Source organism: Larus michahellis (assembly GCF_964199755.1).
Source record: "Larus michahellis chromosome W unlocalized genomic scaffold, bLarMic1.1 SUPER_W_unloc_1, whole genome shotgun sequence".
NCBI classification, from domain to species: domain Eukaryota; kingdom Metazoa; phylum Chordata; class Aves; order Charadriiformes; family Laridae; genus Larus; species Larus michahellis.
The window spans coordinates 1,552,856-1,565,417 of record NW_027435888.1 but is presented as its reverse complement, the minus strand read 5'-3'; positions in this window follow the sequence as shown (position 1 = coordinate 1,565,417).

The following is a 12,562-nucleotide window of genomic DNA, read 5'->3' as shown; positions in this document are numbered from 1 at the left end:
CTCTTCTCCTGCATGTGCCGTGCAATGGCACCGAGGATGATCTGTTCCATGACCTTCCCAGGCACCGCGGTCAGGCTGACTGGCCTGTAGTTCCCTGGATTCTCCTTCCGGCCCTTCTTGTGGATGGGTGTCACATTTGCCAACCTCCAGTCAGCTGGGACCTCCCCGGTTGTCCAGGACTGCTCATAAATGATGCAAAGTGGCCTGGCGAGCACTTCCAACAGCTCCTTCAGTACCCTTGGGTGGATCCCATCTGGCCCCATAGATTTGTGCACCTCCAGGTGCTGAAGCAGGTCCCCCAACGTTTCCCTTTGGATTATAGTTCTGTAATTTCCAAACCAAAAGGAATAAATGTGTAAATTGATGCAAACATGATACACACTAAGAAGATTTTCTCAAAAATCTAAGTCATGAAGAAAGGCCCCACCTTCAAGTTTATTTACCTGTCTATTGATGACTTTTTCTTCTAGGCTGTCCCACATTAGTTTGAGCTCTGAGAGAAGATCTTGAGCTGCGTGCTTGTCACTCTCCTCTGTTACCTTCTGCAGCAACAGCTCTGCCTGACGGCTCAGTCCTTCCATTTCCATCTGCTGCTGACAAGCTTCTGTCTGAAATTGCTACGGTAAATAGAAAAAGAATACACGTAAACTTATCACAAGTAGTGACCTTCTGGAATACAGCACAGTACAGCAGTATTTACAATACCAATGCAGCCCTCTCAGCTTTCGTACGTTTGGGGCGTTGTCATCCAGGGTAAAAATGCTTGTAAGACACTGATCACCCCGACGGTCGCAGCAAACTGAGAATCTGCAGCAGTGTCTTAATGTTCTAGCAGGTATTGCTAACTGTGACCACAGAATGGCAAAGATGGCTAATAGGAAAGTATTCTCCAACGATCTCTCTGGTCTGTACAAAAGGCAGAACGCATCTGGAGTCACTTCTATCTCTGGGGGTTGTGATAACACCATCCGTGAAATTCAGATAGAATTGTTTTTCAGAAGACCTGAAAGAAAATTTTCTTCAGTAGAACACCCTCTCTGGTACATGCAACTGGGACAGCACTCTGAGCAACTCGCCTAGGTGTGTTCTTCTGAAGTATGTAAGATTATGGGTCATTTGAAGTTACATCATAAAATAGATAGACTAAACAACCTGCCCACAGCCAAAAAAAGTACAAGCGAGCCATGAAACCAAGGACATTACCTGATCGTTACACATCCCTGGTTTTTATATATCGCATAACAGCCTACCGATGTCAGGAGCATACTCAAGTCACAGATCCACAAAGACAGGCTTCTGAAGGTCTAAGTTAGCCTGAAATTTTGATTTTCAGCTTCCTAATGTACTGGGAATGTTGTGATCTGTGTGAGCATTTAGGTAAAGCCTGTAATTGCAGAAGTGAAGCTGTGGAGGCATTCTTTCAGAGCCTCAAGGAAGCTGTTCACGGTAGAAACCAGAACACGTAAAAGTCACAGCAAAAGAACCCTGCACATAATAGCCTTACAGCCTGTGAAAGACAAGGAATGCCACTACAAATATTTCTCGGCTATCGGAACACAGTCACAAAATAAAATGTAGTTTCACCAAAATTTGGAATAGATTTTAAAATTAAACACATTTTAAAATGACAAGTGTGCAATGAAATGTTATCTGAAATTTTCATACACAATTTTTTCTACTAGAAGTTGAAAATTGCTTTTGACTCTTGAAAAATACAGAAAAATACTAAACACCACAGGAAAATGCAGACCGATGAAAATAGAAATGAAATAAATTGCTCGTTCATACCTTAAGTTCCTCAGTTTGCTGCTTCACTGTCTCCAGACCCGTTCCAACTGGGGACATAGATGCCAACCTGCTGCCAGCAATGTCCACCCAGTCAAACATTGCCTGAAAATCACAGTATGAAATTGAAGCATGAGTAGAGAAATAGTGTCAGATTTCAAAGTTGCATTAAGTAAAATACCAGAATTTTTTACTCCAGAGAACAAGATTGCTGTGCGCTTTGAAAACAAAACAAAGCAAAACAAAACCAAACAGCTTTCTCCAGCGGAACCTAGGGGTTTTTGCAATACAAGGGATCCAGTATTAACTAAAGTATTCCACGTAATGGTTACGAGAATGTACATGCTGCAAGACTGAACCCCTATTAGCAGCAATATCCTGCCAGTACTATTCATGCGGACTAGTACTCTACTTCTGGAGTAAAATCAGCAATTTTTATGAATACCCCGAAAGGTAAATACAAGACAAACTCTGTTCTGCACTCCTTCGGAGCAAAGATGGAAGGTGGTAGCTGAATGATAACACACTTTAAATGATGATGACAAAAGAACTTCTGTTGAAGGATAACGGTATCTGTATCAGGAAGATGGAACACGACCCATTCAGTACAGATTAGACAGTGATGGCCAATACCTGAGCTTGACTGAATCTCCTCGGGATAAGGCAGCTGGAACTTCAAAAAACAAATGAAGTCTCCCCAGATCTGAGGCTTTGTGGGTACTTCCCTTACTCCTGATATAATGCAGAACAACCTCAAGAACACGCCAGTTAAAGATTAAGAACACCTATAGCACTCTGGGCAATTAATTACATAGAGGAAAAAATACCTCTGCCAGGCCCTTTTTCCTCCTGCCTGTTATCTGTGATTCATGACGGAGAAGGGCTTAGGACGGCTTCTCAGAGCTGCCCACTGCTACACAACTCCTTGGGAAAAGGAGAACTAACCCCCCCAACACGCTCAACAGGGTGAGGCAGCTGTAGCTAACAATCTGCCCACAATAATTTTAATATTGTCTATTGAAATGAGCGTAAGGTGGCAGTTAAATACAGCTCTTTTACAAAGTACCAAGCTTGTAGGATGCACAACGTGCAGCCCCAGGAAATACAAAGCTCTTAAAGCAACGGCAATGTTCCTAATGTAACCCTACAAGTCAACCTCTGGGCAGTATGAAAATAAGAGACCTTGGAGAAAAAAACATAGCAAGGGTGCACCGGAAAACAAGATGTTGCATTGTTATTAAGATGTGTTCTGCTGCTCGATCTGCACCGAACACACAAGCAACTGCCCTCAGTGTCATGTGAAACTCTGTTTTTAAAGATCCAATGAACCAAGACAGACAGTAATTCCACTGGGCAAAAAGACAGCTTTGCAAAATCTGACCATGAAAACCCTTCTACTGTTTCCATCTTCCAGCCATTCACTGACAAAAGACATGAGGCCTGCCACTCAGCCAAAACTTGCAAAGGATAGGCAAAAAAATGAAATAAAATACAGCACATATAGAGAAAAGATATCTTAAAAAACTGCTGGAAAGTTTACCTACCGATTTTAAAAGTGAATCATCTTCCAAAGTATTGTGATTGGATAAATTACGCTAAGAATGATGGTCCAGTATGTCTATATTCTTAGTATAATTATGCTAAGAATTCCTGTAATGGTCCAGTAACATTATGTTAATATTTTGGGCTTAAAATAGTCAAACTGAAATATTTCACTTATAAAAAAGGTGGAATAAAATTGAAGTTCTTTCACTGTCCTCCACTCAAAGAAAACAGCTGCAGGCGAGTATACGGACCTGTATTCTGTTCCTTTCGGATCATGTAAACCTGTCACACCTTCAACTCGCCTATTATGTTACGTACTGACTGCCACCAGGAAATGTGAGCAGGATTACTATAAACTTGTGTCTTACCAATAAAGGGGACATCAATTTCGAATCTATACATAGAGGAGTATGTGAACAACTACATGCAGAAAACAACCCAAACAGACTTAGTCTTCAATGGAAGAAAAACCTCCAACCCAACCAACCCCGAGAAAAAATATCTGCCTACTGAAGAAAACAGTCGCTAGAATCAGTGACACATGTCACCTTCCCAATCACGTAACATTTTTGACTACAACCACATTAAGTCCTATTGACTCAAGATTGGGTTAGGTGTATCACACCATCTTACCTGCAGTCCATCTTGGTATGGAACAGCTGCCTGCAGAGCTTCAACAAGCTTATCTGCCCGGTCTTTCCATGTTTTTCTTAAGGCATCCCAGGCAGAATTCGGCTGCAAATAGGTGAAATTCACTCCAATGGACAAACGTATGTTACTGCTGCTGTATAATGTGCGTTCACTCATTATTCACTCATCAATAACACCAATAAACTAAGCATGAATAGTTCACATTAATACCATGTTAAAACTCTTGTTCCCCTTATCACTGCATAGTTACTTTCCTTCAGAATGCACTCGACGTTCTGGATGGCAAAAGCTGTAAAATTCAATACTGATTATTGAATAGTTTCATTAACCTACGGATTACAGTCAATATGGGAAATAGTATCATTAAATCATTTGGAATTGCATCCTTATCAAAAAGGTAGCTTAAAAGAAACATACACTGCTAAACACTGGAGAAATTGTCAGTACTCTGTAGTCATCCAAGCAGGATTGTCTCAGTCAAGATGTCGTACTTGGCATAAACCAGATACGTTTCAAATTTATTCCAGCATTCCTATTGCAAAAAGTAGCCATCTATTGCATTCACCAGTGACTATTTCCACAAAAAACCTTTCTGTCTTTTCAGAACTTTTAACCCATAAATCAATACAATAAAATTGTCTATACATTCTAAACTAATACGAGCCAAGATCCATTTACTTGAAAAGCAAACCTTACGTTATCATAAAAGCTTCACGGGTATCTTACATTTGCCGCAAAATGTTTATTTGCAAAATGTGTTGGGGGCAGGGAGGATATACCAATTTCAGCTGAACAAGCACCTGGCGTAGCAGATCCAAGCACCTGCATTTCCCGTACCTCATCTATGCTCTTGTGGACAATAGGTTTGTCAGGCTCTCCACAAGCAGCTCCAAGGTCAGAGCCAAGGCTCAGAACTGTTGCTAGTTCCTCTTGCAGTCCATCAATTTCTTCTTTAGCAGCCTACAAAGAGAAAAAAAATCAATGCCGCTCACACTAACTTTAATAATCTATGTACAGCTTGTTTTCAAGAGAGGACATGGCAGGATTCGGCCTGTGGTTTCTTTAAAGTCCCTTGGACTTACAATCTGATGCTTAAAACACAAGCATCCCTTTGCAGGGTCAGAGTGAAATCACCTGACACCAGTCTAAATTAGAACAATGGCTTATGATGTCACTTTGCATGAGATGAAAAAAAATAAACAGGAAGTTTTCAATTAGATTTCTTTAATCAGAGTGTTTTCTTTTTCAGAGGTTGTCAGTCAACCCTCAAATCTTTAACTATCAGCATGAATAATTACAGGCTTAGAGCATAATACATAGAGCACGATACATGCGCACACCTTTCATTTAGATGTTCCCTATTACTCAGGGAATCTCAAGTACGTATCACTTTCAAAAGTCTCAGTGACGTGCTTATTATATACGTGTTCATAAGCAGATATGCAAATATAAGGACAGGCACATGTTGCATGCTCATTGCAATTCAGAACTGGTACATGTTATTTACCACAGACTCTCGAGATATCACTATAGTAAATTCCTACACAATTATCCCTCTTGGTCTCTAAAAAAATAGCCTCCTGTGGTATTTCATAGTAATTCTGTCTTTTCTCCGCATACCGTAAATAAAATACTTTAAGTCAACAAAATACTTTCTACTGACCTCAGCGTCTTCTTGCTGTTGCTTGACTAGAGATGGGTCAACTCCAGGTCCCTCCAGTTCTCCAATGAGCTCCTGAGTAACTTTAATAGCAGCTGCAAGAGCCACGTGACTACACCACAACTTTGCGGCTAGTTTCATTACATCCAACAATTTGGCCTCCCTCTCCTCAGTCAAGGTCTGGATGTCTTCCCAAACGAGGACCATTTGGTCTAGTTTATCTTGAACAGCTAAACAACAGAGGAACTAGATTACTACCTTGGCAAACGATTCTTGGCCATAAATCTCTCTACAGTTCTACAGCAGAAACATATGGGTATCTTTTAAAATTTGGACTGTAAAATTGTTTCTTTACAGGACGACTCATAACCTTAAGTGGAAACAACCACCATAACCTTAAAAAATAAAACAAAGGTCATATCCATGATGAATTATTTTAAACAAATACTTTGCTTTTATACATCTTCTCCAGCTTCTCCAGGAGAACACAATCCCCAGATCAGTGGTCATCAGAAATGAACATTTTTATATGCTGCAGCTTGCTGCATTTCCACTACATGAAACTTTCCTCCATCTATTACCTTTAGCAGATATATCCTTATCGGCTCCTTCTGAGCGAGCAATCATTTCCTTCCCTCTCTGTTTAAGCGTCTCATACACCGGCTGAAGTCTTTCCAGATCCACTGACACGTTCTTATCTTCATTGATTTACTCTTTAATCTTCTCAGCCTCTGCTGAGGTTGAAGGTGGCTGCCTCAGACGTTCAGCTGTGCCTTTCAGACTCTCAAGAGTCGAATCTATCTTGTCATGAAACTGGTAGGGTGGTAAAGGACAGAAAGAAGTGGCAGAGAAATTAGGAAAAAAAAACAACTGAAAAATGGCATTTGAAATTCTCTTGGAAAAAGGTACTTTAAAATTAACATATTTAACATCTCTAGCCAACAGAGGTATGTGCCACTTGCAATACTGCCCTTCGTGGTTCTTCCCCTCTCTCAATATCTACATTACAAAAATGACCTTGCAAAATGGTACTTCCTCTCAGATTGAAGAATTTTACTGTGAAATCCGGTTTCAGTCCTGAGACGTTCCATCTGAAGATACTATACATAGAGCAGAATCTACTTGCCTTTACTCCTGTGTCATTCATACAGTAGGTTGTACCTTATTTTGGAGAGCCATGACTCCTTGGCTCTTTCATGAGCCATTTCATCATTTTAGCAAGCTGTTTACCTGAGTAGTAAATACATACTTTTTCATATCAGGACCAATACACTGGCATATAACCACTGGTTAAGATTCGATATGTCTGGTCATTCAAAAAGACGTCTCTTAGTGCCCAGGTGATGCTTGTTACTGCAGTAAAGGAACGTTACTTTCTGCAACTAAAAGCACACAACAGCGCGTGTTATGTTGACCCACAGTTGACTGAGCCCAGGGGAGGTGTCCAGAAACTCAATTACAGCTCTGTAACATGGTTCACCCTTTGGTATAGGTCCAAAGACAGCCTTTACTACATGCTTTTGGATCCCTAGAGACTCCTAAAAACACCTCACCACCGTGCCCCTTTCCATTTACAGAAATTAGTAAACCTTGGGTGCATTTAACGATCCCTCCGGGATCTACAAAAAGCACTCTTGACTACACTTGGGAAAGGTGCCAGAAAGAGCACAGCAAAACAAGATTGCCTGATGGAAACAAATAGCTACATCCTTTCTATTCAAAGGAATACAGGCAATGCGAATATAATGACTTTTTCCCACCACACAACCCACTTCAAATCAGACACTGTGACCAACGTTATGGACCCAGTGTTTTTGTTAGAAGTGCGAATATCATATGAGCCAGCAAAATGTGTTCTGGAAGATAAGTAGCCTTCCCACCTTCCGGACTTCTGGAAAACTGATTGCAGCAACAAAACCTTACAAAAGTGGTAAAGATGGGAATTAAATTGGCACTATCAAGGTCCAATTTTAGGAGATATATATATTAAATTTTAGAATTGTTGGTACATTCAGTGGGCTTCCTTGTACTCGTACTTCAATGAATGAGACGAGGTGTTTTAGAACTTCAAAGGAAGAAAATGCAAGTCATTACAACCTCTCATTCTGGCTCCATAGGTTATGGGGTGCCTTTGATACGTAGTGCTGCCACATATTCCTCTTGGATAGAAAAACCTTCTCCTGGGCTCAGCTCCAGCAACTGAGGCCCAGGTTTGTCCATCTTACCTATATGAGGCTTGTGCTCAGCCATCAGCCCACACAGTTCCTATAACAAACAAAACGACTTACCAATTTCTTATGCTTGCACCACCACATTACAGCTGTCCACACTTCCAACACATCCAGCTGGCGAGAAATGCCAAACACCCTTCATCCTAATGTCAAGCGCAAATACTATCAAACAAAGGTAGTGATTGCTCTGCCAGTGATGGCTCCCATTCCAACAGAGAGCTACCCAGGCTTTAAACACCACAATTAGAGACGCACTGGAAAGGTCCATGCAATACTCTCGTAGGACGGATGATTGATTACAGGCAAAATATCAGATGCTAACTATGCATATGATCTTGGCAACAGACACTCCCCATATCTAGTACCTGTAACGACAGGAATGGCAACAATATTCCAGGCATGTGCATAACACCACTGCATATATACTTTTCATGGTGGTATTTGTCACTTGCCTCAAACCCTTCCATTGAAGAACAGCACAGAAAGAGGTACTGGCATTGCAAGAATATGAATTCAAATTATCCTTGCTTTAAGAAGAGGGAAGTAGCACAAGGAAGAGTCAAAGAAACCAGTGAAAAGCAGAAAAGGACAAGGAAGGCCGATTAGGAGAGACTATCAACCTAGTTTAGCAGTCTCCTCTCTGGCCACCAGACCCCTCTGTCTTCACAACAGCGATACTTCCTAATTGACACAAAGTTTAGCAAGTAATTAATAAGTAAATTAAATCTGATCTCAGCTGTCTACTCCCTCTCATCATCCACCCCCTAAGGAAGTCAAAACTGTGCATAAAACTTGTGGAAGTGAAAGGTCACAAGGTGCCTTCCAACTTGTTGAAGGATTTGGGTTTTGTTTACTTGCACCCGTAGATCTGACAAAAGGGAAAGGTTTCTTGTGGGAGTAGCCCCATCCTTCCCTCCACTTTTATTTATTTTCTCAGCTCATTCCTCCCTTCTCAGGAAAATCCCACTCTCTTGTCAGGCACTGTCCCTCCCGGTGCTGTGAACTCCACGCGTTTCTACCCTATAGCCCCTGTGCAGGAACATGAGAGGCACATGCTCTGTTCCGCTCAGCTCAGACTTTGTTTAAGTTAATGAAGGCACAGAAAAGGGCCTGTGTCAGTCTCAGTGTAAATACATCCTCTTGTCTTCAACTAAGCTTCTTCCCTTAAAAAGACATCCTGATACTGGCTCGCTTACTTGCTCCTCCCCAGAAGAGGAGAGGCTGAGAAGATGGAGAAGACACTGACCATGACTCTCAGCAGCCCTCTGAGGGCAAAACAGCAATGAAAACACAAACCCCCCTGACTCTAGCTCTTACCCAGAATGTAACTCCTTGTACACCTTGTAGCAAGAAAAATAATGTTGACTAGCGGAGAAGAGGCAAAGGTGAAACTAAGACCAGCCTGAAGTTTTTTAGAAAATAATTTTGTGTAGTTTATTTCTGTGCACAAATAGATGATTTGACACAAGGCCCACAAGAGTGCACATTTCTGGGTCCAAACCTTACGCTAGTGCTCTGCCCACGGCTTAGTTCAAACCAAAATGACTGCGTGCTACTCACGCAGAACCGACTCTATGAATTCCATGACTGGGAATAAAGACAGGCATCAGTAAATACATCAGAACAGAAAGGTAAGTGAATACAGGAAACAGTTTTCCATTCACATTCAGAACCTTTTTTTTTTGAATACAACAATAAAATCATTTGATCTTGTTCACAATCTACTACTGGGTAAACAATTCCAGTAAACAAGTATTCCAGATCAGATTACGTGTTAAAATTGCCTGACATTAATCTTCTACTTAACAAACAGATCCCAGCTAATGGCATAGCCCCGGGAAAATGCAAAAATAGAAGCTCATCTGAAGGGCCTCTCATGCAGGCAGAATGATTTCGGGGACAATCCTGTAAGTAAAGCAAGCATGATTTGGCTCACAGTGACTGATCAAGCTACTTTGTAAAGCTCATGTTATATAGCTAGTCTTAATAGAGCCTGTTTGTTCATTGTGGACATAACAGGAAGACAAATGAGTGGACCCACTGTTTACCAGTACATAATAGTGGCATATCTTCATTAACTGGTCCTAGAGTAAACAAAAAAAAAAAAACCAGAGTAAAACTTTGAAGCCAGGGTTCATCCTATCTAACTGGAGTCGCTTAACTGAGGCAGCTAAAAAACCCCCAAACCTAGTTACTCTGTGCTCAGCAGGGGGAGAGGTCTGTCCAGTAGCCATATGGGTTTGACCTCACTGCACAGTGTGAGCTGCACACTCAGCCTGGGGCCTCTGTGCAGGAGAGAGAGAGAGAAACCAAGAGGCCCAGGGAGCAGGAAAGAAGGGCGACGGGGAAAGTAGAGGGAGAGGAAGGATGACAGAGAGAGAGAGGGACTTGGAGAAAAGAGAAAGGGCGACAGGGAGCAGAGCACAGCAGGAGAGAGGAAGGGAGGTACAGGGAGGCGAAAAACAGGACCCAGAGGGAAAGGGGAAGGGCAGGGAGGAACAGGGAGGCAGAAGAGGGCTGACAGGAGCCCAAGGGCCCAGGACTCACCGCAGCTCCCGGCTCTGCAGATCTGTCCTGTCGGCCTGTGCCAGCCTCCCCTCAGCCGACACAAGATGGCCGCCGGGAGCCCTGTGCCGGGTCCACAACTCCCAGCGTGCCCCGGGGCGCCCCCTCCTGCCCTCTGACCCCGCGGGAACCATGGCCGCCTCCCCGGGGCTGCCCTGGCCCAGAGCCAGGCCCTGGGGCACCGCTGGGGCCGGGAGGAGGAGGTCAGGGAGACAGAGAAGGTTGGGAGAGGGCGGCGGGGTGGGGGGAGAGGGGCGGGAAGGGCCAGAGGGCCGGGGAGAGCAGGGGGGAGCTGGTCAGGGAGGGGAGGGAGGAGAAGTGCTGGTGAGGAGCGGGAAGAGATGGAGGGCAAGAGGTGCTGGTTAAGCTGGCAGAGCAGCGCGGAGAGCCGCCTGACAGCAAAGGTGCCCGGTGGCCGCAGAGGAGCCCAGGGGAGCTGTTTCTTTTGGAGGCCACCAGGGCAGCCTTCCTCCGCCCCTGGTTTTGGTGAGCGATGGAGCAGTGCAGAGCCGTCCCTCAGGCATGCAGGCCTCAGGAGGGCTTCCCAGTGCCCCAGTGAGAGATCCTGCTCCCAGGAAGCGCCTCCCCATGGAGCAAAGGCCATATCCAGCCACCCGGCGCTGGGTACGGCTGCCCCAAGGGGTGTCTCAAGGAGGACGGGGTCGTCCGTCTGATGGCTCTGACACACAAATGGTGAGCTGAAGCCCCGTGGCCATGGCCGGCTGGGTCAAAGTCTCCGAGTTTAGTGACATTTGGTGAACTCCTGCACTAAGTATCGCATGACTTGAAACATCCCTGAAAAAATGGTGGAGGTTTGTCTGCGTGTTCTGCATGCTTCTGGATGCTAGACTGTGGCTAGGAGGGAATGTGCTTAGTTATCTCAAAGGGAGACAAAAGAAGTGCCCAAGTAAGGGTCAGCATAACTCTTCAGAGCTTTGGCTGTTTAAATGTTGACCTGAACTTCTAAAGAAATGGTAAAACGCTTGCACTTTTCTTCTCTTCTAGTTCCTGCGTGGGTACAGGGAAGAAGGCAGCAGACGTACACATTAGCTAAACCCCCTTCTTATTGCCAGCCGTAAAGGCGCCTCTCGGCTGGGAGCCCGAGAAGGACCCCGTGTTACAATTCTTGCTCCCTTATGTGCCACCCTAAGGCGATTCACATATGCATTGTCACAGTCTAGGAAACCTATTGGCTTTGGCCATGAGGTCGCCTGTTACCATTCACTTTGGAGGAGTTGTTGATGTGACCCGCTTTGCAAGCACGCTTAATTCATATTTAGTAGCTGAGTTTGCACTCTTTCATTGCACCTTGGCGGCTTTCAGCTCGTTTCCATCTGGTTTCTTGTAACAACAGACCCACTTGCATAGGTGAGCTCACTGCTGGTCAAGTTCTCTTGCGCGTGTCTCGGAAGCCATCTTTACCGAGCAGCTTCTTCTTTGTAGCCCAATGTGCTGGTCAGCTTTTTCAGCAGGGCTAGTTCAGAGCCTATGCGGCAGGACAAGCTGCTGCCTGAAAAGTTTGCCTTCTATCCCACAGGAGCTTGATGGTGAAAGCGCCATTTCTAGCTTTGCGAGGGAGACAGGGAGGGCCAAAGCTCCCTGAGCTTTGTTGGGCTGAGCTGGCCTTCGGGATAACTCGGCTCCTTCCTTTGCCACTTGCTTGGCTACTTTTTTCCAACCATTGATGGTTTACTGCTCACTGCTCCTCAACGGCCATCCTCTTGCAAAGGTAATTACGATTTGAGCTTTAGGACAGATGGTACAGTAGGTAGATACGGGATCAAAGTATAGGCTGGTCTCTACCTTGGGAAGGGTAGGATGAGCTATTACACCTTGATAGGCTGTCCAGATAGGCGCTATGGGTAGAGTTCCTATTTGCTAATTGTTGTTTCTTTAGCATGTGCTGGGGGCTCAGTCTGGAATGACAAGAAGCCCACCCTGAGTGATGCGGTGGGAAGGGAGACAGCAGAGGAGCAGCACAGCAAAGGCAGCTGTTAAAGCAGCGGCTGAAAGCCGGTCCCTCCTGCATCCAAGGTGGGAAAGTGTGGGCTGGAGAACCGGAGGGCTCTGCTGCTAAAGGCAGCCACAGGGAAGCAGCAGGTCCTCTCCAGTGAAGGTGACGCAC